Raw genomic sequence first — 27169 nt, forward strand, 5'->3', positions numbered from 1 at the left:
CCCAATACACTTAAATCCATGGGAGAATAATGCACACATTTCAAAGATGCGCATAATTTGTGTGTACATTTGGAAAACTGAACATGAAAATACGCACAAATTTTCATATGGAAAAAAAAATGCAATCTGGTGTGGACTTGAGTTGGGATGAGGCTTGAGCTAGAATTTGGAGAACTTCAGTGAGTTCGAGTTGTGCTGATTCACAGCTCTACTTTTTTCCGACCTTCCTTTCCCAGGCTCCCTTGTTTGCCTTGGTCTGCTGCCTTCTCAAGGCACAAGCTCCTGGTTTCCTGTCCCATGCAGCTTTTACTCTTGCCTTCCTATGCACACCTTCCTGTTCTGCCTTTCTCTGGGATCAGAGCAGCTCAGCCAATCGAGGAACAGAACATACGCTGTCCCCTACCTTCCTGTGATATTGGCTGAACTAATCAGTAGTAGAGGCTTTGCCAGCGTCGTTACAGGAGGTAGAACACATTCTTCTTTGCATGCAGAAGGTCCCAGCTTCAATCCCTGGCATCTCCAGTTAAGAGAATGAGGTAGCAGGAGATGTTGAAGACCTCTTTCTGAGGTCCTTAGGGGTGTACGAAACCCCACTTACCTGGCTCCGCTGGGTTCTGCTCGGGGGGGAGGCGCTCCATCCCTCCCCCTGGAATCCTCCCTGGGGGGGAGGCACTCCTCACCTCCCCCCGGAATTCTGGCCAGCCGGCTCCGCTCCACGGGGATTCTGCGGAGCCGCCGGATGGCTCCGCCAGCAGCTGGACATCTGGCCACTGGCTAGCAGGGACGCAAATGGCGGCTGCCGGAGCCGCTGCTGTTTGCGTCCCTGTATTCAGCCGTGATAGGCTACATAAAGACTTATGTAACCTATCATGTCTGGGTTAAAAAAAAAAACGCATACGCAAATGGTGGCTATGGCCGCCGCCATTTGCATTCCTTATTTTTGGCCATCTTAGTCTATGTAAATATTTACGTAGACTAAGACAGCGAAACTAAGGGGAAACACAAATAGCGTAGCGGGCATAATGGCTTTACGTAGCCTATCACAAATGGGGGGGGGGAAACAGACTGCAAATGGCGGTGGCGGCAGCCGGTCGGAAGACCAGCCGCCGCCGCCGCCGAAGCCGCTGCTGGAGCCGCCACCGTCTGGAACAACCACCCCAGGTAAGTCTCATCCCAGGGGGGATCTGCGGGGGGCGGGGGGGGTGGCAGGCCATTCCACCACGAGATCTGTGGCAGAATTCTCTGACATCCCTAGAGGTCCTAGATAGCCAGTGCCCATAAGACTAGACAGTGCTGGGCTTGGTGGAGAAATAGTCTGACCTGATATAAACTATCTTCCTTTGCTCCTACCCAAACTCCTTCCTTCTTTCTAGTACAGGAGGGCAGACTTCAAGCATATGGTGTGTGTGTGTTTGTGTGTGTGGGGAGTACTTCCTTGTTGTTTTAACTAAGAACTGGAAGTCCACCGACTGGAGCCCGATGCAAAAGACATGCACTTAGATTTAAAGATTTCTGAGCCCAGGGATTTGTTTTGAGGAGCAGAGCAGAGCTCACAGCCCTTCCACACAAAAATCTGCTCCTGGGTATGCACCCTCCCCAGGGTTTTTGTTTTGTTTTGTTTTGTTTTCCCAACAGTATAATTCAGTGCTAAGAAGGGGGGACAATTTTCTTCCTGCTTCTGTTAAACAGTTGGGAGTCAGAAATCCTTGCCAGACTAGGGCAAATGGCCCAGAGATCTACCAGTAGGTCCAGATCTCCCTTCTGCCAACCATCTGACAGTACAGATTGTTTGACTTTTCCAGAAAATTAATTCATTGAGTGTTCTGTCTTGGCACAGACTAAATACTATTTCCTGTTGCAAAGGTAGAACCTGATTTTCTTCCTTCTTTGTGGGCCTACCTCTTTGAGCTTTTCTACACAAGGCCGTTAATCCACTGTATCTACTTTTGGTTTTGTCACGGAATTGAGTTCTGAGCAGTACACAAAGAGCTTTTCCCTACTTGCTTTTCCACTACAGAACCTCTCGGTGGTGCTGTGAATAACTCAATTACGCAAGTACGAAAAATGTTTTATTTCTCTTTCACAAATAATACACTGTTTTCCCCTCTCTTAAACACACACACACACACACACACACACACACACACACCATGAAAGTGCTCTTTAAAAACATAAGCGAAACTGGAGGGTCATGACATCATCTAAAAAACCTGCAAGGAACCGTAAGGAATGATGAGTGCACAATAGAAGTCTCATGTAGAAAAGCTCTTTGTTAATGTTCCTTAAATATATATGTATCCCCCCGCCCACCTCCATTGTATTATGAAAGCATTCCAGTTGTCTCATTTCACCAAATGGATGCCTGTAGATGTTAACATTCTTCCTTCCTTTACAAAAAAAACCCCTGATTTTTCCCCAGTCTATAAAATATGCTGATTTAAAAAAAATGCTTAGTACCTCTTGTACCATTTAATAATATAGCAATTAAATAACGTTAACCTACTGTGATGATAGCAATTAAAGGAGCAAAGCTGCTATGGGGAAGGGAGAATTCTCTATGCTACTTTAGCTTTGGGGTGAATCACTGAAATCACACAAGCATGTTCTCATACATAGACATCCAAAGTTAACGACGCACACACAGAGGCACACGCACACACACACACACTTGGAAGCAAGGACTATTTTACATATGGTGTATTGGTGGAATGTTTTTCTTCAGTGTACACAAGATAAGAATATTGACGTTGGGCAGCCCATAGGCCTAATCTCTCCCCCAACCCCCACTGTGGTCTTTCCATAAGGGTCTCAGCAAAATTATCACTACAAGGACTGTACGCCTTCCATTTTGAATCTCGATTCATGAACTTTGGAAGTTGCCTTTTATTGTCAGGCTATTGGCCCATTTAGCCCAGTATAGGTATGAGAAAAAAAAAAAGTTTGGTTTGCATTTCAATGCAAACTTACCTAATTTCATAATTACCAAGCAATATGCAAACCAAAATTCAGTTTAGGGATGTACGAATTGTGTACCTTCCATGCCTCTTGACTTCCGCAGTTTGTGGCCAGTGCTCCATTCTGCCATTCACAAGCCCCCGGAATTCCCCTCTTTTTTTCCTGCTCTGAAAATTACAAAGATAAATCCATACCGACAACTGTAATTCCAGTGCCCAGCCATCTCCATGAGTCTGCATAACTTCGCTGTTTTGTAAATACTTACGTGGTTTTTTTTTAATTGAAATCCTCCATCTCCATTTACTTTCAGCCAAAACACTTTCTCTTCCTAGGGGCTTCTCAAAAGAAGGCTGTCTTAGGTGTGCCTGAGTGATAAACTATTTGTTTAAAACCACGCTGATTTAAAGAAAGAAAGGAACTTTTAAAATGACCATTCTGGTCCTGGAGAAATTCACAATTCCCTGAATTTTGCAATGTAGTTCTCCAATCAAAAAGAGTGTACAGAAGTACGTATATAAGGGGAAAGTGCACATGACAAGGCACATATCAGTGAAAATAACATTTAAAATGAATTATGCTAGGAAAATAGTTTGCAAAAAATGTGTATATATTAGGCATAATCGCACACCAAATGTGTATGAATTTTCTTGCAAATGTTATTTAGGGTGAGTTGCTTGTTTGTTTTTTTATCTTAAAATTGAAGATGAACTGAATTTAACACTGGGAAAATGAGAAATTTATTTTTGAAGATTCGTCCATCCATAGAGACAGTACTGTTAACTCCATCCAGTTGTAGCTGTCCAAAATCTTGGGCAGAGGTCTTTCCCAGCCATATTACACCACACCACATTATTTTGCCACAGGACCATTGGCCCTCTGATCTTTGGCATGTAAAGCATGAGCTGGATTGCACCGTCTCAAGGTCTTATTTCTCCCAAATGAGATAAGATGCAGGCAATGTTATAAGTAGGAATGGGGGGATAATTTTGTTCAGTTCACATTTTAGTGCCAACATACCTAATTCCATACTTTTGATCTACTATGCAAATTGAAACTCCATTATCTAAAATTCTCACTGCTTGAAATTTTGCAGTGGCGTTCTCCAATCAAAAATGCATATAATAGAGAAAATGATGTTAAAATATGCATTATATTAGGAAAACTGCTTGCAGAAAATGTGCATATTAGACAAAAATGCACATTATCAGGAGAAATGTGCACAAAATACTTATGAAGTTTCATGAAAACTTTTCAGACCAAATCTCCAAGATGGAGATGAACCAGACTTAAGATTGAGAAAATGAGAAACCAAGAGCAAGTTGCAACCCAAATTGACAGATGTATCCACTCCTAATTATAACCTGCTCCTCCCCATATTAGACCACAACAAAAGCTTTGCTTCTCTCTCCATCATATGCACCATAGTTCATTACCTCCATTTGCCTGTTGCTTTGAGCTCATCAATAAATAAAGCACCAGGGAGAGCAATCCTATGGCCACTGGACAGTGTCTAGACAGCCATAGGTTTTTCCAGGGCTCTGAGCCAGGATTCTGAGCCAGGGCTCCAAGCTCACTTCTCAGAAATTGTGCTCCCCACCCCCTTGTAGGCAGCACAGCTCTTCCCCGTCTCTGTGCTCATAACCACAGCATGGAGAGGATGAAAAGGGGGTATTCCTGGGGGTGGGGAAGAGAGGAGACCATGGAAGCATACTTATGATGCTTCCTATGCACCATGCGGCTCCTCCCCCTCCTGCTCCGACATCCCTAGCTAGACAGCCCAAATTGGGCGGTCTAGCCACATATACAGCCACATATCTAGCCACATATACAGGGTGGCTGGAGTGCAGAGGAGAGGTTCCCCTCTGTGCTCTGCCCACCCACATTGGAGAGTTGGCCACCTCCAAGTTTGGAGGTGGCCAACTTTTTCTGATAGGATTGTGCCCTAAGAGGAAAACTATGACAGAGCCCATGTTCAAAATGGGAAGGTGAAGTTTAAGGAGGATTTTGCCTCTTCCAGGGCTCACACGGGGAGTATGTGATCGGGTGGAACAAACATTGCTCTCCCTTCTGCTAGCAAGCAATTAAAAAAACCCTTCCCTGGTTATAAATAAATAAAGAAATAAATCCTAAGCAGGGATTTACCATGTGAAAGTGACAAACACAGGGTTGAAAGCATGTGTATTACAGAGGGGGATTGGTTAATACTTCAGGATTGGCTGTGGCTCTCTGGGCTGGCATTTTGTTGGATCTCTCATTACTTGATTACTTCACATTTGCTTTGAAGAGTTGGCTAATGGGGATGCCAAATCATTCCGTCAATACATGATCATATCAGCTTTTATTATTTCTTCTTTTTAAGATGAGTTGTAAAATGTGTGCTTTATCAAACATTCATTACCTTGCTGTCCTGTAAATAGTAGCTACCATCAATGAAACAGTCATTTTTAAGTCAATTTTTAAGTTGACAGTCCTGTTAGCATGTATTGAGGTTGGTGTGTTTTTCCCCCCAGGAAAAACTGAGATGTCCTCAGCTTGTACAGAGGCAACGGGGGGGGGGGGGAGCATATCGAGCTCAGTTAACAAATTTGAATCTCTCCCTCTTTTTTTAATGGAACACATCATCAGTATTTGGTCTGTTAACTTGGTGTTCATATGTATAAAACGAGATATGTTTCTAGACTAAATGCCCGTTGGCATGCTGGAGTGGTGAATCTGGCGATCTTATGACAGCACCCAGGCTTGAAAAATGGACTGTGAACTGTTATTTTTAAATGTCAGAAGAGCTATATAATACCCGCCTGAATGCTTTGTAACAAATTATCAGATTTTATTAGACTATAATCTGAAAATCATTGCAGCAATTGCTTTATAAGCCATAACTACTCCTGTGGGAGCAAGATGAGTGGACTTAATGTGCATGAAAATATACTGATCATCCAAATAATGTAAGCTAGAAATGCTTGACCCACATGAGAGGTAACTGCATGAGAACCAGGGTGGGGGAATGCGTGGAGTGTTGGACCTGAGGGTGTTGGGTTGAGGGATGGATGGATGGGTGAACCCCCCCATCTGGGTTCTACAGGTGCCCGCCCAGCCCCTGCCCCCACTTGCATGCCTCGGACCTGTGCTCATGCTCCCTGCTGTCCACCAAGCCACCTGCACTCACCTGGGACCCGTCCATTTTGCGAAAAAATGGTGATTGCGAATATGCGTACGGATATCATGAATATGCGCACATCTAGTTGTATGCAAAATGGAGCCTTGAATAGACGATATATGCAACAATACAGGCTTGACCCATATGAGAGGCAACTGCATGAGAACCAGGGTGGTGTAGTGTGTGGAGTGTTGGACCCAAGGGACCTGGGTTAAATCTTCACTCAGCCATGGCATTCAGTTGGTGGTCTTGGGATAATCTGTAGCAAGGATAAAAGTATCAGTGCACACAATGGGTTCTGATATTCAACATGGATATGAAGTACAGATTCATCCAATGAAGTGGTCAACAGCTGGTTGGTCACTGTGTGAACAGAATGCTGGACTAGATGGACCCTTGGTCTGACCCAGTATGGCACTTTTTATAAACATCAGGCTCAGACTGGGAATTTCTGGATAATAGATATGTGGGAGAGGGGACTAGAATGCAAGAGCATCTCCCTTTCTTTGTCAATGGAGCCACTCATTTTTAGTGGTACTGCTGTTATGCTCAAGATCACCATGCCCCTGATGGAGAGTTGTTTCACACATAAAACTTCCTGATTCTCCTCCATTCCATTGGGTATCACAACAGCAACCATGCTGCAAAGTCAGCATGAGAACTGGACCTCACTAAGCAAAGGTCTACTGCATCTAAACATGATCCTAGGAAAAGAGCTGTGGCTCAGTGGTAGAGCACATGGTTCACATGCAGAAGGTCCCTGGGTCAAACCCAAGCATCTCCAGGTAGGGTAGGAAAAACTCCTGCCTGAAACCCTGGAGAGCTGCTGCCAGTCAGTGTTGACAATACTGGGCTGGATGGACCAACAGTCTGACTCAGTATAAGGCAGCTTCCTGTGTTCCTATGATAAGAATATTGGTTGGGAGTGAGCCTCCAGACAATCAAGGAAGGTGTCATTTCCAAAGGTTGTCACCATCCCCATTTTTCAAACCTAAATCAGGAGTGCAAAACCTTGTGGGGGGGGAGGTATGGGCCTCCTGGGGTCCCAATCTGGTCCTACAGGGTTCACCAAATGGCTACACTCCCTTCGCCTGTTCTACTCCCCTCCCCCCAGTCACTGCACATTGGGTGGTTTCTGGGCTTTTGTAGAGTTTTTTTTCCCATTCTAAAAGGCTGAGCGAAGGCTTAGTTTCTGGTGGTCAGAGTTTGCCTCCCCTTTTGCATTCAGCTCCACTCACCACTGGAATGCAGCTCCTGAAAGCTTCCTGAAATGGGAATTGGTCCTTGGGCTGAAAGGGATTCTGATCTAGATGGTAACTTTGGGCTCTTGTGTCCCTCTAGCTCGGTGGCTTTCAAACTCCCTTGGCTCAGGGAACCCACAGATCTAGGGATGGCCGTGAATTTCTCCACGAATCTCAGGGAGGCCGAATGCCAATGCATTCAGCCCCCCAAAATTGTTGGTGAAATTCTCCGCCCCCCGCCCCCCCCAGGATGGGACTTACCTCCCTCGAATGTCCTTCTCGGCGGCGGGTCCCGGCGGCGGTTCTGTGGCGTTTCGGCGGGGGCGGAGGCGGCGGCCAGTCTTCCAACTGGCTGCCACCACCGCCATTACAAAATAAAGTAAAAAAAAACAACAACACCCGTGATAGGCTACGTAACGATTAACGTAGCCTATCACGGCTAGATTTCCAAAGTCAGCCGTGATAGGCTACGTTAATCTTTATGTAGCCTATCACGGGTGACTTTGAAAAAAAAAAGCGCGTACGCAAATGGTGGCGCCCATGGGTGCCGCCATTTGCGTTCCTTATTTGGTCCCAGCTAGTCTACGTAAAGATTTACGTAGACTACGGCGAAAATAAGGGCAATGCTATTTGCGTTGCCCTTATTTTCGCCGTAGTCTACGTAAACCTTTCTGTAGACTACCCGGGACCAAATAAGGAACGCAAATGGCGGCGCCCATGGGCGCCACCATTTGCGTACGCGCTTTTTTTTTTTTTAAGTCACCCGTGATGGGCTACGTAACGATTAACGTAGCCTATCACGGCTGACTTTGGAAATCTAGCCGTGATAGGCTGCGTAAATCGTTACGTAGCCTATCATGGGTGTTTTTTTCCCCCCCACTTTTTATTTCGCGGCCGGGGAGACGGGGCGCTTCTCCCTGGCCTGAATTTCGGCCAGGTGAGGTGGTGCCCCTCCCTCCCGGCCTGAATTTCGGCTGGGCAAGGCGTGGCACCTCCCCCCCCGGCCTGAACTTCGGGGGGAGAACCGAAGCGCCTCCCCCCCACCATGAAGCAAGCTGCGGGACCAGGTAAGTCCCTTTCGTACATCACTAATCAGATCTGTTCACTGTCAAGGAACATTCTAGGGCATGTTCTAAAGGTATGCATTCGGATCACCTGAATTGGTTAGCATTTTATTGTTAACCTGCCCATTTCTCACTTCCAAAACCTAAACGTGAACTGGAACGCAGTTGACCATTAACAGCCAAACATTTCAGAAGACTGTGAAGCAGTTTGCAAAAAACAAAACAAACCACCACTCACACAAATAAATGGCCAAACACGCACGCATTTCGAAAACTGTGCACACAAAATGTGTGTATCAAAAATAATGCGTACAAAACAATGGGGCTGTGCGTGGATCCCCCGAACTGACTTGAAAGCCGCTTCAGGGCTTCCGAGGTGGGCCCAGTTTACTTCGGGCTGATTTGGGGGGAGGGATCTGCCTCGGCCCCGAACCTGAAGTGGGATTCAGATGGCTGAATCCCACTACAGAGGGGGCAAAGCCCCCGCCATGCTGCACACCCCCCAGCTCCTTCCCTGGGCCCTCAGGATGTGTGCCAGCAGCCATCACAAGGAGGAGTCACCGTCGCCATCTCTGCCACCACCATCGCCGCCACCACCTCTGCTGCCGCAGTCACCGCCACTGCCGCTACCTCTGCTTCTACCTCATCTGTCACTGCCACTAATGTTGCCACCGCTATGGCTGCTGCTGTCACCAACATCTCCGCCCACTGCCAGCTCCTGAGCCCTGGACACACACTGGCTCTTGTTTCAGAGAGTCACCATTTTCAAGAGGGCGATTCTCTGCAACAAGAGCCAGAGTGCTTCTGAGGCTCAGGAGCTGGGAGCAGCGGGTGCCGATGACAGTGGCAGCAGCCATGGTGGTGGCAGTGATGACAGCGGTGACCCCACCTTGAGATGGCTCAGGTCAGGACCTGCAGACACTGGCATGACTGGGCCGGGGTGCTGAAGCTCCAAAGTGCTCCGAAGTGCTCCAGAGAGCCCCCGACCCGCTTTGGGTCACTTCGTGCCCTTTCTGCTTCATCACAGTGGAGGCCCAAAGCGGGCCACTTTGGCTCAGGCTTCGGGCCTCAGGCTGAAGTGGTACACAGCCCTACCAAATAATGCTGTATTCATTGGTTAACCAGTTTTAAAAATGTGCATGTGTGCAAAGGTTTTCAGAAAAAAATGTACACTTCCAAAAAAAAATATAAATCCATAAAAAAATCCATACAACATTGGGGGGGGGGAGAAACAGCCCTCCAATATGGAAATGAGACAGAACAAACTGAAAGGTAGGGATGTACTGATCCATCCAGGGGGAGAGGCAATCCGCTCCCCCCCCCGGAATCCAGAGTGGCTGTGCTCTGCAAGATTCCGTGTACCCGCCCTGCTTGAGGGCCACATAGCGGGAGCCATTTTTTAAAAAAAGGTGATTGGCAGGATGTGCCCATAGACTTATACGCAAGATTTACGGCTCTATTTTGCATATAGGTCTATGGGCACATCTTGCCAATCACCTTTTTTTTTTAAAAAAAAGTGGCGATTGGCACGGAGGAGAATGGCTCCAGTTAAGGAAGCAGCCAAGTGCCGTTCCACAGACAATCCTCTGGACACGGAGGTAAGTGCAGCCATTCTGCTGCGGATTCTGGCAGAATGGTTGCACCTTGGACTCCGGCCTCATTTGAATCCGCGGTGGATTTTTCTAACATCACTACTGAAAAGCGAAAGAAAAATGAGAACCCAAGTGAAATTGAGCTTAACAAGTTCACCCTTTCCTAGTAGAAACATCTGAAATCACTTTATATCAGATAATCGTATTTGTCCATCTAGCCCAATATTTTCTATGTGGATTGGCTGTGGCTTGCCAGTTTCTCAGGTAGAGGTCTTCTATAACACTAGGTACCACTACCCAGATGCTGTGCCTTACCACTAATCTGTATAAGCCAATGGTGTATCTTAGAACTAGGGATGTACGAATCCCTTACCTTGCTCCGCTGAGGGGCATCCGCGGTGGGGGGGAGGCACTCCGTCCCTCCCCTGGAATCCTGCCTGGCCGGCTCCTCTCCATGGCCAAGCTGCGGAGTCACCAGCTGGCTCCGGCCACCCGCAGCCAGACATCCGGCCGCTGGGTAGCCCAGCGGGGACGCAAACGGCGGCTGTTGTAGCCGCCGCCATTTGCGTCCCTGTATTGTGGTGTGATAGGCTATGTAAATACTTATGTAGCCTATCACGGCCTCCGCAGGGATGCAAATGGCATCCCTGTGTTAGCCGTGATAGGCTATGTAAGTATTTATGTAGCCTATCACGACTTGAAGAGGAGGAAGCAAATGGCGGCTGCAGGATGGCAGCCATTCACAAAGCAGCGCAGATGGGAGCAGGTAAGTGCTCCGTTTCGTGTGCCTTTCGTGGGGTGGGGGCGGCGGGGACTTTGTCCCATGCACCTTTCATGGGATAGGGGGTGGGGGCTTCATTCTGCGACGGATTTTGGGGGGCCAAATGCACTGGCATTCGGCCTCACCGAGATCCGTTGCGGAATTCTCTGACATCCCTACTTAGAACGCATCCAATTAGGGATGTATGAGAAATTTGTTTCAGCTTGGTTTTGATCAGAATTTACCCAGTTCATACCTTCTGGACTGAAGATAGACTCAAACATAAACTGTGCTCAAAGTCTGTGCATTTCCAAGCTTGCAATATGATTTGCAGAACAAACAAAAAATGCATCCAACAGCCTGTGTACGTTCAAAAACATTTCATGAAAACATGTGTACTTTTTTTTTTAAAAAAGTGCACACATATGCTTTAATCAATGGACAAAGAATGTGTACATTTTGAAGATGCACACCAGTGATGTGTACACTGGAAAAATATGGACATCCATGCACATGGATTTATGTGAAATGCACACACGCGCACACACACAAATCTCACAATCCAATATGGACTCAAGTTGGACCAAGCTTCAAGATGGATTTTGGAGAAATTCACCCAGCTCACGTTTTGCTGATTTGCACATCCCTGCATCCAATACTCCGTTTGTGTCTTCAGGTTGTCAGTGGAAGGGGACTTTGCACCCTACCACCGCCACCACAGTTTTAAAAAACTACTGCTCTAAGGTTTAACTTGTGCTCATTTCCCAGCTCTTTCTAAGGAAGAGGCAGCATGATTAAGCTGTTCTGTGCTTTACTTCCAGCACCCACAAGACATTGCAAGATGGCTTCAGACAGTTAAAAATGCTCTCCTTCTTGGTTTAGTAATAAGTGCAGCAAGCAAGTTGGTTCCCTGACCCTCCAGGGGGATGGTGTGCTGCTCAAAGGTTATTAAAATGCCCAAGTCAGGAAGTGTCAAGCAGGTTAAGAGATTAATTGCTACTTCAGTGGCTGCATTTCAGTTTCTGGATGAGGCTGTAGTGGTGTAGACACAAAATACCCAGATAATTTACCCTGCAACGATGTGGTAGATTACCCTTTACTTACAAGGTCACTGGCTGTCATATAATTAGAGTTCTATAGTGTGTTCACCTCTGACAGGCTTTGGAAATGTCACATTACTACCTGGTGTCATAATGGCAGATAGGCAGCAGTGCACACATTTATTTTTTTTTTGAACTTGTTTCTCATACTGAGTCTGGAAGAAAGCAAACAGGAGAGGGCATGAGCAGAAAGGAGACAAAAGGAGAGAAAAGCAAGAGGTATGAAAAGATCATACTTTTGCCACCAGAAGGAAGTGCTCTTTTGGATCAGACCAAAGATCCGTTGAGTCCAGCATGCTGTTTCTCTCAGTAGCCTGTCAGATGTCCCAAGGAAGCCCCTCAGCAGAGCATGAAGACAATGATCTCCCCCATGTTTTACCTGGCTACGAGCAACCATTATTCATAGGTCTATTATCTTTTAACATGGTGATTTAGCTATCCATTTAGCTATCATGGATGATAAGACCGAGCTGAGGTGGTGGTGTGCTGGAGGACTGGAGCCAAAACAGGGGCCACCGAGGAACAAGAGGAAGGGATCGATATACTCAAGTGAACCTCAGGGATTTATTTATGTATTCACTCATTTATACTACTAGTACTACTACTTTGTTCAGTCGTTCAGTCGTGTCCGACTCTTCGTGACCCCATGGACCATAGCACGCCAGGCCTTCCTGTCCTGCGCTCTCTCCCGGAGCGTGCTCAAGTTAGTACTACTACTTAGGGATGTGTGAATGGGCAAAATGCGAGCTTGCCAAAATGATCCAAATTCCACCTTGAAGCTTGTTCTGACAAGTCTATATCAGATCGCAATCTTTTCTTTTTGCATGAAAATCCATGCAAATTCCCATGCATATTTTCCAAATGTACCCATCAATTGTTATTGTATGGACCTTTGAAATGTGCACACTCTTCTCCCATTGCTTAAAGTGTATCAGTGCACCTTTTTAAAAGGTACACATTTTTTATGCACAGTTTTTTCAGATCTATGCATGCTGTCAAACACAGGTTTTTTTTGGGGGGGGGGGTCATGACTCCCATTGAAAGCTCAGAAATGTATGGACTTCAATCACAGATTGTGTCTGTGTTCGGTCCCAAAGGTGCAAACTTGGTAAACCCTGATAAGAAATGAACTAAAATTAATTTCTCATAAATCCCTATTACTACCATGCTTCTTAGCCTCCTAAAACCTCTAAGCTGTTTCCATCAAAAATGCATATAATATGATATAAAAACCAATGTAAAATCAATATAAAAGAATAAATATATTACAGTGTTACAACACGAAACAACAGTAGAACAGACAGAGCAGTGCTATTCAATCATAACTCAGGAAACGCCTAATTAAACAGATACCTTCAAGAGGCTTTTAAAGCTTCCCACAGTTCTGCCTCTCGAACCACACATGGGAGAGTATTCCAGAGGGTGGGTGCTGCTACTGAGAAGGCCCTGCTTGTGTGCCATTACCTGGGTATAAGCACTAGCAGTAGTGCACAATATTTTAGGAACCCATAGAAGGAGCAACTTGCTCCCCTTAAAAAAAAAAAAAAAAGCCAAAAGGAAGTACTTCTTCATACAGCACATAGTTAAATGATGGAATTTGCTAGAAGAAGACATAGTGATGGCCACCTGCTTTAGCAACTTTAAAAGGGGATAAGGCAAACTCCTGGAAGATAAGACTATCAATGGCTAACGACTATATATTATCTCCAGTATCAAAGGCATACTGCTCCCTGTTGCTGGGAAACACGAGCAGGAAGATGCTGTTGCATCTATGTCCTGCTTGTGGGCTTCCCATGGTCACCTGGTTGGCATCTGTGTGAGAAGAATGCTGGACTAGATGGGTCTTTGGTCTGATCCAGCAGGACTCTTCTTATGTTCTTACTAGCTACCTAGCTGGTCGGTTACTGTTTATATCACCCTTCTCCAATCTCCAGATGTGTCGGACTTCAACTGTCATAATTTCAAACCAGTATGAGCATGCTAGCTGGGGCTGATGGGAATTTTAGTCCAACAATATACGAAGGTCCCCAGGTTGGGAAAGGCTGAGTTGTATAACCCAGGAAGTGGATGGGGTCTGATTTCCTCTCAGGAAGTGGCAGCAGAGCCAGAGGGGGAGAACCTGAGCCCCCCTTTTTTCTTTTTTCTTTTTAAGTGCAGTATTGCAGAAGGAGAGAAGGAGAGAAGGAAATGCCAGATTTAGTGGCATTGCAATCTAGTGTGAGGCCTCCTGGAGTTGTCTTCTGTTTCTTGCAGCTGTGTAAGGAGAGCCACCCCCACCTGAGGACCATAACAAAGGGAGTTGTTTGGGTTTGTGTGGCTGGTTTTCTTGTAGGTGGGAGTAATCTTGATTTTTTTTTTAAATTTCCAAAATGCAACATGATTGCAGGCTGTTGCTTGCACAGCAGAACTGACCCACCTCTCTCATACGGGTGGCTATGCAACTCCAATAGTCTTGCTAGAATGAAAAATACCAAAAGGCAAAAATAAATGTTTTTCTTTTAAAGGTTGGTAGTTGATTAGGGATGGGCAAACCATCCCATGCCCACTCCATGTGCCACTCGCCTGACCCCCACCACTTACCTGCCCCTGTTCAGCATGCTAGGCAAGCCACCAGACAGTTCATGGTTGACCGGCAAGTGGCATGTGGCATCCCTCCATCCTGCGAGCTGCCATTATGCATAACAATCACAGGCATAAATGGTCTAATTAGACCATTTATGGCTGTAAGGTAAAGGTGTCCCCAACCAGTCGTGTCCGACTCTAGGGTGTGGTGCTCATCCCCGTTTCTAAGCCGAAGAGCTAGCGCTGTCCGAAGATGCTTCCGTGGTCATGTGGCCGGCATGACTGAACACCGAGGTGCACGGAACGCTGTTACCTTTCCCGCCGAGGCAGTACCTATTTATCTACTTGCAATTTCTTGCCTTCGAACTGCTAGGCTGGCAGAAGCTGGGACTGAAGATGGGAGCTCACTCCGTCATGCAGCACTCGGGTCTCGAACTGCATAAATTGTGCTATTTATGGCTGCCATTTTATTGATGATTTACATTTTTAATGATGATTTACATCAATAGCCAAGCCACCACTTGTATGCAAAATGGTGGCTTGCTGACAAGTGGGGATTCCTGTGCTTGCCAGACATGGCACACTCCAAGTTGGGTAAGTGCAGAGATCTGTGGATTGGCATACGGGGGCTAACCTGGTGAGAAATCACCAAGCTTCGAGCCCCAACTGTACTCCTGCAACATCCCTATAGTTGATAGGCCAAGATTAACATTCCTGGCAGTGGTTGATGCTGTCATAGAGATTATCCATGCAGTGAGTAGCTTTCAATTATTATAGACATCATGTGGAGTTGTCTCTCCACCCACAGAACACAAAGAACAGCCCTGAAGTTCCTGTAAATATTTGTGACTTTATTGTTGTTCCTAACTTCAACAACTGATTCCTGAATTTGCTTGCTTTTCTCTTCCCTTCCCATTTTTTTTCCATTCATATTGCAGTTATTCACTTAGGGATGTATGAAAATTTCATTTCAGTTTGTTTATGACCCAAATTTGCCCTGTCCACACACCCAAAACCTGAATGTGAGTGCCATCTGTGGTCAAAGCTCATACAGTCCCAAACATGTGATGCTGTTCATGGGGAAAAAAACAATGTGTTCAGAAAATGGACACATTAGAGAAAATGTGCATGAAAAAATGTGCACTTTTAATCAAATTGCACACAAAATCCTTGAATCAGTGGGAGATGATTGTGTGCTTTTTTGAAAAAAAAAATCATCTCATGCAAAAAGAAAAGAAAAACACTCACAATCTAATACGGTCATGAGTCGGACTGAGCTTCAAGATGGAACTTGGAGAACCTCGACAAACTCGAGTTTTGCTGATTTCAACATCCCTATCTTATCTTTTGATCTTTGTACAGTAGTTAGAAAATCTTGATGCTTTATCAGATAACAATGCCAAGTACAACAACTTCTGTAGATCGGTTTCCTGAACAGCTGAATAGGCAGCAGTTTTGAGAATTTTTGTTCTCAGGTCCGAAGAGCAGTTAAGGGTGCAATCCTATCGAGATTAGCGGCCACCTCTGAACTCGGAGTCGACTGCCTATCCAAAGCAGGACAGGAGAAGCACGGAGGGGATTGTTCCCTCTGTGCTTCTCCTGCCCTGCTTGTTTTTGGCTAGACAGCCAATTACGGTTGTCTAGCTGCGGGAGCACGGAGCAGGGAAGAAGGCTGTTGTACGACACATAGGATGGGTCGCACATGCAGCTATGTCCTCCCCCCCGGAACGCACCCCAGCCACACCCCTTTTTGGCCACTCCATGCTCCTCTTGTGAGCGTGGAGGACCGGTGTGTTCCTCACTGCCTCTGAGGCAGTGCAGAAGTGGGGGGAGGTCAGTTCTGTGGGAACTGACTTCAGAGCACAGGCTCCAAGGTCGGTCCCTGGAAAACGGCATATCCTATGGCTGTCTAGCCGGTGTCTAACAACAGTAGGATTGCTCCCTAAGCCACTGAGACATGTGCTTTGTAACCATGATTCCAATCTTCATTATACTGCTTAGGGAGATGTCTATGTTTTTGATTGGAGAACATGACACACAATTAAGTCTATTATGGATAATGTGCATGTGATGATACACAAGGAGGACTCTGATTTGCAGTGCAAATGTAACATCTCTGCTTTTCCAGATAAAGTCACCCAAATATGCAGGAAGGTGGAAATATCCTCAGAAATACAGGGACGGTTTCACACACTGTTTGACTACATTAAATGTAGTAAAAAATGTAGACATTGTTCTTGGGCTAGATAAGAAATCAAAGGAAAGTTTGTTGGCTGTCACACAATGGAGTAACTTTACTAAAGTCAGAAAATGGGATGGAAGTGGAAAAGGCTCCACAGGGCTTCTGACCTTGAGTCATTTAGTAAATCTATGACTTTACAAGGATGTTATCTGGCTGGAAATTACTCCCATTTTATGTGGCATCCTGCTCATAATGGTCATGGCACCATTCATTCTACCAGGCACAGTTGAAATTAGTGTGTCTCTTCTCTTCTCTCCCCCCCCCCAGTCTCCTTCCAGCCTCGATTTGTGGCTAACCCCTAATGGAGAGAGAATGCCCACACACATCTGGGAAAGTTTAGCTGGTTAAGTCATCCAGCTGACTGGGGGGTAATGAAGTCTTACAGCAAAAGCTTTCAGTTGCATCCCACCTGGTGGATGATTTTAGCAAAATGCTTCCTTTGGGGGCTGGATGGCTTAGGACCTCCAAATGCTTTCAAGAAGAGAAGGAAGTGGCAGTGGAGGGGATATCAGGGAGCAGAGCTCTCAAATGCTTTCTTGGCTCTTTCTCACACTAATGGTCTTTATGGCTCAGACATGTATTGGCATTTATCTTCTCCTTCGCCTTCTTGTCCCCCTCCTTCAATTTCTCTAAATTGAAGCCCCATTACATGTAATTAGTTTTAGCAGGATGCTAGCTCAATGTTACATTCTGTCGAGGGGTTCTTATGGCAAAAATAAACATAAAGATGATTTACACCTCGTCTGAATTCTGCGACTAGAGATATTCTATGGTAGTCTTCCACTACCTGGTGCCCTCCAGATGTTTTAGATGACAGCTTCTAGCATTCCTAACCATTGGTCATGCAGGCTGGTGCTGATGGGAGTCAAAAGTCGAAAACATGTGGAAGGCACCATATAGGCAAAGGCTGTTCTATGTTATTTTGCCACTGATGATCAAGCTTGTACCAATCAGGCAACCAATAGCAAGTCCTAAGTGTGGTTTCTTTCCAGATGTTTTATGTCAGGGCCATGAGTTTCAATCCAGGTCTGGAATAAGGGTTTTCTAACCCAAAATTGATTCTGTCCATTTGTGGGAAATGTGGGTGTTGAACTTAAGCTGAATAAGCTGGACTTGGAGCTCTTAACATTCTGGGACAAGGTTTTCTTATGGACCCCATTTGCTCATATGAATAGGGATGTATGAAAGTCACTTACCTTTTCAAAGGGTGACATTCGCGGTGGGGGGGAGGCGCTCCATCCCTCCCACCGAAATTCTCTCTGGCTGGCTCCGCTCAGCGGATATTCCACAGAGCCGCCGGCCGGGGCCGCCCGCAGCCGGACATCCGGTGGCTGGGCAGCCTGCAGGGACACAGATGGAGGCTGCCGTAGCCACTGCTATTTGTGTCCCTGTATTTTGCCATGATAGGCTACGTAAATATTTACATAGCCTATCACGGCAAAAAACAAAACAGAACAGTGAACGCAAATGGCAGCAGCTACAGCGGCCGCCATTTGCATTCCCTCCCCCCCCCGTAATAGGTTATGTAAATATTTACGTAGCCTATTACGGCAAGAAAAAAAAGGAAATGCAAATGGTGGCCACTACACCATTTGCACCCCTCTTTTGCCATAATAGCCTACGTAAATATTTATGCAGGCCAACACGGCGAAAAAAAAGGGAACGCAAATGGTGTCCGCCATAGCCGCCACCATTTGCGTCCCCTTTTTTTTGCTGTGATAGGCTACATAAATACTTACGCAAATATTATCACGCAAATGGCATCCCTGCATTAGCCATGATAGGCTACGTAAGTATTTACGTAGCCTATCACAGCTATAGTGATCAAGCAAATGGTGGCTGCGGATGAGGCCACCATTCGCAAGTCAGCGCAAACAGCAGCAGGTAGGTGTCCCGTTTCGTGTGCCTTTCGCGGGGTGGGGTGGTGGTGGGGCTTCATTCCGCCATGGATTTCGGGGGGTTGAATGCACTGGCATTCGGCCTCACTGAGATCTATGGTGGAATTCTCTGACATCCCTACATATGAACCTATCTGCTCACCAGTAGCCCTTCTCTGTGTCCCTCCAGCAACTGAAGGGCAGCAGGTGACTACAGGAGGCAGGGTGTCCTTGATAGTGGCCCCTAGGTTGTGAAAATCCCTTCCAGTGGTTCCACTGCTGCTTGTCAGATAACAGATGAAGATGTTGTTTCAGACAGCATTGAGGATAATTCAGTATTGAAATAGCTACTTGATGGCTATTGATCTTGCTGCTTAGAATTTCTTGTTGTGCTGCTAACATGATTTTCTATCCCCCCCCCCACACACACACATTGTTTTTACTGTTACTCGATATGATTGTTTAACCATTTTGGATACCCTGAAGGATTCAGTAGTTTAATAAGTCCAGCAGATGCTGTTCTGTTGATACCTAGTCTGGCCCATCCAGAAGCTTCATATTGAGTATCAATTCCTTGACCAGACTTTAAAATGTCCCTATTTCAAATTGGTTGACCACTTAGTCATCACAGAAAACCAAAAAGCAAAACAGGAAATGCATCACTCAAAAAAAGGATAAAAGAGGACCTGGCTTTGCATAACTTTTGAATATGCTATTTTATAGCTACAGGTGGATATTTGGAAATCACAGTTGCTGTTGTTCAGTCGTTAAGTTGTGTCCGACTCTTTGTGACCCCATGGACCATAGCACGCCAGGCCCTCCTGTCCTCTGCTCTCTCCTGGAGCATGCTCAAGTTCATATTCATTGCATCGGTGATGATATCTAACCATCTTATCCTCTGCCGTCCCCTCCTCCTTTTGCCTTCAATCTTTCCCAGCATCAGGGTCTTTTCCAGGGAGTTTTCTCTTCGCATTAGGTGGCCAAAATATTTGAGCTTCAGCTTCAGTATCTGTCCTTCCAATGAGCACTCAGGGTTGATTTCCTTTAGGATGGACTGATTTGACCTCCTTGCAGTCCAGGGGACTCGTAAGAGTCTCCTCCAGCACCACAGTTCGAAAGCATCAATTCTTTGGCACTTAGCCTTCCTTATAGTCTAGGTCTCACAGCCACACATTACTACTGGGAAAACCATAGCTTTGATTATATGAACCTTTGTCGGCAAGGTGATGTCTCTGCTTCTTACTAAGCTATCTAGGTGTGCCATAGCTTTCCTCCCGAGGAGCAAGCGTCTTTTAATTTCATGGCTACAGTCACCGTCTGCAGTGATCTTGGAGCCCAAGACAGTAAAATCTGTCACTGCTTCCATTTCTTCCCCTTCGTTCTATATGCCAGGAAGTGATGGGCCCAGATGCCATGATCTTAGTTTTTTTACTGTTGAGTTTCAAACCAGCTTTTGCACTCTCCACTTTCACCCTCAACAAGAGGCTCTTTAGAACCTCTTCGCTTTCTGCCATTAGGGTGGTATCGTCTGCGTATCTGAGGTTTGTTGATAATTCTCCTGGCAATCATAATTCTGACCTGTGATTCATCCAACCTGGCATTTCTCATGATGTACTCTGCAATGCATATAAGTTAAATAAGCAGGGCAACAATATACAGCCTTGTCGTACTCCTTTCCCAATTTTGAACCAATCGGTTGTTCCCTGTCTGGTTCTGACTGTTGCTTCTTGACCCTCATACAGGTTTCTCAGGAGACAGGTAAGGTGGTCTGGTACTCCCATCTCTTTCAGAATTTTCCACAGTTTGTTGTGATCCACACAATCAAAGGCTTTAGCGTAATCAATGAAGCAGAAATAGATGTTTTTCTGGAATTCTTTTGCTTTCTCCATGATCCAGCAAATGTTGGCAATTTGATCTCTACTTCCTCTGCCTCTTCAAAACCCAGCTTGTACTTCCAGTAGTTCTTGGTTCACATGCTGCTGAAGCCTAGCTTGTAGGATTTTGAGCATCACCTTGCTGGCATGTGAAATGAGTGCAATTGTGCGGTAGTTTGAACACTCTTTGGCGTTGCCCTTCTTTGGAATTGGAATGTAAACTGACCTTTTCCAGTCTTGTGGCCACTGTTGAGTATTCCAAATTTGTTGGCATATTGAGTGCAGCACTTTAACAGCATCATCTTTTAGGATTTTAAATAGCTCAGCTGGAAGACTGTCATCTCCGCTAGCTTTGTTGTTACTAATGCTTCCTAAGGCCCACTTGACTTCACTCTCAAGGATGTCCGGCTCAAGTTCAGTGACAGCACTATCATGGCTATCAGAGACATTCAGATCTTTCCTGTATAGTTCTTCTGTGTATTCTTGCCACCTCTTCTTAATCTCATCTGCTTCTGTTAGGTCCCTGCCTTCTTTGTCCTTTATCATGCCCATCTTTGCACAAAACGTTCCCTGGAGATCTCCGATTTTCTTGAAAAGATCTCTAGTCTTTCCCATTTTATTGTTTTCCGCGATTTCTTTGCATTGTTCATTTAAGAAGGCCTTCTTGTCTCTCCTTGCTATTCTCTGGAACTCTGCATTCAGTTGGGTATATCTTCCCCTTTCTCCCTTGCTTTTCACTTCCCTTCTTTCCTCAGCTACTTGTAAAGCCTCATCAGACAGCCACTTGGCTTTCTTGCATTTCTTTTTGTTTGGGATGGATTGAGTTGCTGCCTCCTGAACAATGTTACGGACCTCCGTCCATAGTTCCTCAGGCACTCTGTCTATCAGGTCTAATCCCTGAAATCTATTCCTCACCTCCACTGTATATTCATCAGGGATATGATTTAGGTCATACCTGAATGGTTTAGGGGTTTTCCCTACATACTTCAATTTAAGCCGAAATTTTGCAAGAAGAAGCTCATGATCTGAGCCACAGTCAGCTCCAGGTCTTGTTTTTACTGATTGTATAGAGCTTCTCCATCTTTGGCTGCAAAGGACATAATCAATCTGATTTCGATATTGACCATCTGGTGATGTCCATGTGTAGAGTCGCTTCTTGTGCTGTTGGAAAGGAGTGTTTGCTACGATCAGCGTGTTCTCTTGGCAAAACTCTATTAGCCTTTGTCCTGCTTCATTTTGTACACCAAGGCCATGCTTGCCTGTTATCCTGGTGATTTCTTGACTTCCTCCTTTTGCATTCCAATCCCCTATGATGAAAAGGACATCTTTTTTTGGTGTTAGTTCTAGAAGGTGTTGTAGGTCTTCATAGAACTGATCAACCTCAGCTTCTTCGGCCTCAGCGGTTGGGGCATAGACTTGAATTACTGTGATGTTGAATGGTTTGCCTTGGATTCGTACTGAGATCATTCTATTGTTTTTGAAATTGTACCCCACTACTGCTTTTCCCACCCTTTTGTTGACTATGAGTGCTACTCCATTTCTTCTAAGGGATTCTTGCCCACAGTAGTAGATGTAATGGTCACCTGAATTAAATTTGCCCATGCCTGTCCATTTTATTTTGCTGATTCCCAAGATGTCGATGTTCAATCTTGCGATCTCATGTTTGACCACCTCCAGCTTACCTTGATTCATTGATCTTACATTCCGGGTTCCTAAACAATATTGTTCTTTACAGCATCGGACTTTCTTTTCACCACCAGACACATCCACAGCTGAGTGTCCTTTCAGCTTTGGCCCAGCCACTTCACTCTTTCTGGCACTACTTGGAAATTCCCTCTGCTCTTCCCCAGTAGTATATTGGACACCTTCCAACCTGAGGGGCTCATGTTCCGGTGTCGTCTCTTTTAGCCTTGTGATACGTTCCATGGGGTTTTCTTGGCAAGAATACTGGAGTGGGTTGCCATTTCCTTCTCCATTGGACCACATTTTGTCAGAACTCTCCACCATGACCTGTCCATCTTGGGTGGCCCTGCGCAGCATAGCTTATGGCTTCACTGAGTTATGCAAGCCCCTTCACCACAACAAGGCAGTGATCCATGAAGGGGTTGGCAATCATTACTATAATTTAAATATAGAAATACAATCCATCTCGCTATAGTGGGGAAGGCTGTGAGCAGGTGAGCTATGTGCATAGTCCATCTCCTGTCCAGGTGCTAAGTGTTGATGGACAACCTCAAGGCCCCTGCTGCTCTCCCTTCTTAGGGTTCTTCATCTTTAAACTAGACTTGGACTGGACAACCCTTCAAATAGGGAGTGCCTGCAGATACAGGACTGTCCTCTGCCACACCTTCCAGTAGACGACTGTTCTCTCCAAAATAGGACCCATAGGTACCCTCGCTGGCATGCAGGTTAAGAACTAGGGATGCATGAGCTTTTTTTTTTCCTCACGAAACATGCAAGCACACCCTGTTAGAAGTTCTGAAGGTGAATGTGAGTACATGTCTGCTGAACGTATGTGCAAATTAGCCGCACTTTAGTCTGTGGTAGGGATGTACGAAATACTCACCTGGCTCTGTGCCAGGGCATCTGTGGTGGGGGGGAGGTGCTCCTTCTCCCCCCCCCCTGGAATCCTCCCCAGCCAGATCTGTGGAGCTGCCAGCCAGGGGCCACCACAGCTGGAGTTCCGGCCATGGCCGGGCTGCTGCAGCCGCAAATAATGGTCGTCGTAGCGGCCACCATTTGCGTCCTTGCAAGCAGCCATGATGGGCTACATAAGTATATTCATAGCCTATCACAGCAAAGAGCAGGGGTGCAAATGGCGGCCCATTTGCATGGCTGCCTTTACCGTGATAGGCCACGTAAATACTTACATACCCTATCACAGCAAAGAGCAGGGGTGCAAATGGCGTAGCGGCCACCACTTGCATCCCTTCTCTATGCCGTCATAGGCTAGGTAAATACTTACGTAGCCTATCAAGGCTGCAAGAATGCAAATGGCGGCTGCATCTGCCCCAGGTAAGTTCCGTCCCTGGGGGAGTCTGCGGGGAGGCGGGGGGTGGGAGGCCGTTCTGCCACGGATTCCGGGGGGCTGGATTCTAAAGAATCCAGCCTCACTGGAATCCGTGGTGGAATTCTCTGGCATCCCTAGTCTGTGGAGGACATTTGCACAAATTTGTGGAGGTTTGTGTGAATTCCCCATTCAGTCATTGCTCGATTTGCACAAGTTTCCTGTTCGGGAACAGTGCTCATGAATGGGCACTGCGCACAAGATGAGTAATGAGGTGATCTTCAGAGAATCCTAATAATCTCAGACATTGTTCATCTGCCCATTCCTAATTTCCTATTAAGAACTCTTGAAATGAGTAGGGGTGGACGAAAGGCACTTACCTTTCGTCGAAGCTTGTTCGCGGTGGGGGGGAGGTGCTTCGCGGCTCCCCCCGCGAAGTTCAGGCCGGGGGGGGGAGGCTTCCCGCCTCGCACTGGCCGAAATTCAGGCCGGGGGGAGGCTTCCCACCTCGCCCGGCCAAAATTCAGGCCGGGGAGGAGGCTTCCCGCCTCGCCCAGCTGCGAACTCCATTGTTGTTGTTTTTTTTAAAAAAACCGTCCCCGTGATAGGCTACGTGACGATTAATGTAGCCTATCATGGCTAGATCTGCAAAGTCAGCCATGATAGGCTACGTTAATCGTCACGTAGCCTATCACGGGTGACTTAAAAAAAAAAAGCGCGTACGCTAATGGCGGCCCCCATAGGGAGCCACCATTCGCATTCCTTATTTGGTCGCTGTAGTCTACGTAAATGTTTACGTAGACTACGGCGAAAATACGTGCAACGCAAATAGCGTTGCCCTTATTTTCGCCGTAGTCTACGTAAATCTTTACGTAGACTACAGCGACCAAATAAGGAACGGGAATGGCGGCTCCCTATGGGGGCCGCCATTATCCGTACGCGCTTTTTTTTTTTTAAAGTCACCCGTGATAGGCTATGTGACGATTGATGTAGCCTATCATGGCTGACTTTGCAAATCTAGCCGTGATAGGCTACGTTAATCGTCACATAGCCTATCATGGGGGCGTGTTTTTTTTTCTTTTATTGGAATGGCGGCGGCAGCAGCCGGTTGAAAGACCGGCTGCCGCTCCCGCCCCACTCGAACACCCGCCGAACCGCCGGCCGGACCCGCCGCCGGGAGGGACATTCGGCGAAGGTAAGTCCCGTCCCGGGGGTGTGTGCGGGGGGCGGGGGGTGTGCGGAGGATTTCTCCCCGAAACTTGTTCGGGGGGCCGAACACGTTGGCGCTCGGCCCCCTGAAGTTTCGGGGAGAAATTCTCCGCCATCCCTAGAAATGAGATGCTGACCCTTTAGAGAAGAAGGACCAGAGCTCTATGATAAAGCACACACAGAAGTTTTCAGGTTCATTACCTGACATCTCCAGCCAAAAGTAGTTGGTGATAGGGATGTTGGAGAAATCCTCCACGGACCCCAATGAGGCCGGATTCTATTGAATCTGGCCCCCTGAAGTGCCCCCCTGAAGTGGAGGATCGGATCTCTTACCTCTACCTCCCCGCGAAGTCCTCGCCTGCCGGATCCTGCCTGCTGCCAGCTCTGAAACCCCAGCGATACAGCCGCCATTGCCATATCACTGGCTGGACTGATGGACTGCGGACGCAAATGGCATCTGCTACACCATTTGCATCCCTGCTCTTTGAGTATTTATTGAGTAAATAGTGTATTTGCATCCCTGTTCCTTCACGCGATAGGCTACATAAAGATTTATGTAGCCTATCACGTCAAAGAGCAGGGACGCAAATGGTGTCTGCTATGCTGGACACCATTTGCATCTGTGGTACGTCAGTCCAGCCAGCTATATGGCAATGGCAACCGTATCGCTGGGGCTTTGGAGCCGGCCGGCGGCTCTGCGGAATCGCTGCAGAGCGGAGCCGGCCAGCGAGGATTCCGGTGGGAGGGATGGATCGCCTCCCCCCCGTGGACCCCCCCCCCTGCCGGAACGGCAGGTAAGTAATTCATACATTCCTAGTACCTGATGGCAGAACACTTTTCCTAAACCAGTGGTGGCTGGTGACTGCAGTTCCAGAAGGGCTGTGATACCATTTGGGGTTTTAGTTACCGCCAGCCAAAACTCTAATGGTGCTATCCAATGTGCTGAAAGGTGCTATCCAAGGTGATGAAGCCATTAGAGAGGGCAGGGGTCATCACCTTGGCTAGCACCTTTCATCACTTTGGATAGCACCATTAGAGTTTTGGCTCGTGGTAACTAAAACCCTGAATGGGATTACAGCCCCTCTGGAATGGGCGTCACCAGCCACCACTGCCTGAAACTCCAGAAAGATGATGCTTATCAGCAAAGACAATACTGAGCTAGATGGACCAATCGTCTGACTCAGTATAAGGCAGCTTCTTCTTACATTACATGGAGCACACTGCTCAAGAAAATACATTCCACTTGCCCCGTGTCTCCGATACACCCACTCCAATAGCTCATATCCTCAGCTTACAAATCAGAAACCACCAGTGTGCTCTACAGTCATACAGCATTTCTTTGACATTTCTGCCACGATAACCTGCCTGCCATTCCTAATACTGGAATGAAATACCAGGCATCCTGAGGGAAGTGGCAGAAGTGGTGTGGGCCAGAATATTGAAGCTGACTGGACAAAGCCCTTGGAAATGTACAATTGGGGAACCATCCCATATTGGTTCACAAGAGATTGACTAAATGCCACTCGAGTAGGCTTTGTTGAGACTGGGGTGATTTAATGAGGGCAATCCATCTATCCATCATAAAGGGACTTTCACCTTGTCAGAACAGTAGGAAGGAGACAGGGCTGGTGGAGTTTGCCGAACAACATGCAATGAGTGATTGAGGACAAAGGCGAAAGGCTTCCTTGTGTGTGTGCAGCTTCCAGGCCAGTATTTCCGAGGCTTTTTGTGGCAGATGCTCGTGGAGCTAAAATGGTCGATGTTACTGATTTGGAATTTAGGGATGGTCCCAAAATCATTCTCCTTCAAATTTCCAACTATCTCCCTGGATCTGGAGTTGCAAATTATCTCTGTGTATGAAGGAATAGCTGAGTGGAACTGCCTTGCACCTGACCTGAGTACCAGATGCAGGGAACAAACATCACTAGGAAACCTTTTTTTTGTGCATGTATGCATTAATTATACTGCCCAATAATAGAAGTTTTCTGGGTGGTTTTCATGAAAAAGACAATAAAGGACAATTAAAGATGACAATGACAATGAAACATAATACTAATACTAATAACAATTATAATAATCAAAAGAAAACAGAAAACCATAGCAAGATAAATAAATGAGCAACAGAGAGCAGCGACAGTAATGGAGATCTTGAGAGTAGGTTTTTGTTGTTGTTGTTTGTTTTTTAAGATTGAAATGTTAATGTTGAAAAGCCTGAGAAAATTTAATAAAGCCTTATCCTGGCACTGAAAAGGCCACAAAAGTGCCAGGAGAGGACAGCCTTTCTGGGGAAGGCATTCCACAGATAGGTGTTACTGCTGAAAAGGCCCTCTCTCTGGTAGCCACCCAGAAAACCTTATTTGCAGGGCCTGCCCAGGACATTTTGCTGCCTGAGGCAAAGGACAAGACAATGCCCCTCCCATTCCATGCACACAAGTCAACTGGACAGGAAGTTGAATCATTCTTTGACATTAGCTATGGGGCAGCATCCTTCACCACACCTGAAGGCAGCAAGGTAGCTTAGGGGGGCAG

General features: G+C 46.4%; 1 protein-coding gene across 2 annotated transcripts in view; it reads left to right on the forward strand.

Annotated features, from left to right (window-relative positions):
- NTRK3 (neurotrophic receptor tyrosine kinase 3) overlaps positions 1–27169 on the forward strand; it is a 749187-nt gene that overhangs the window by 695531 nt on the left and 26487 nt on the right. The gene's annotated exons all lie outside the window — the stretch shown is intronic.

The sequence above is a fragment of the Heloderma suspectum genome, chromosome 11 (assembly GCF_057233095.1).
Source record: "Heloderma suspectum isolate Gila_16-S chromosome 11, 16-S_ref, whole genome shotgun sequence".
NCBI lineage: Eukaryota > Metazoa > Chordata > Lepidosauria > Squamata > Helodermatidae > Heloderma > Heloderma suspectum.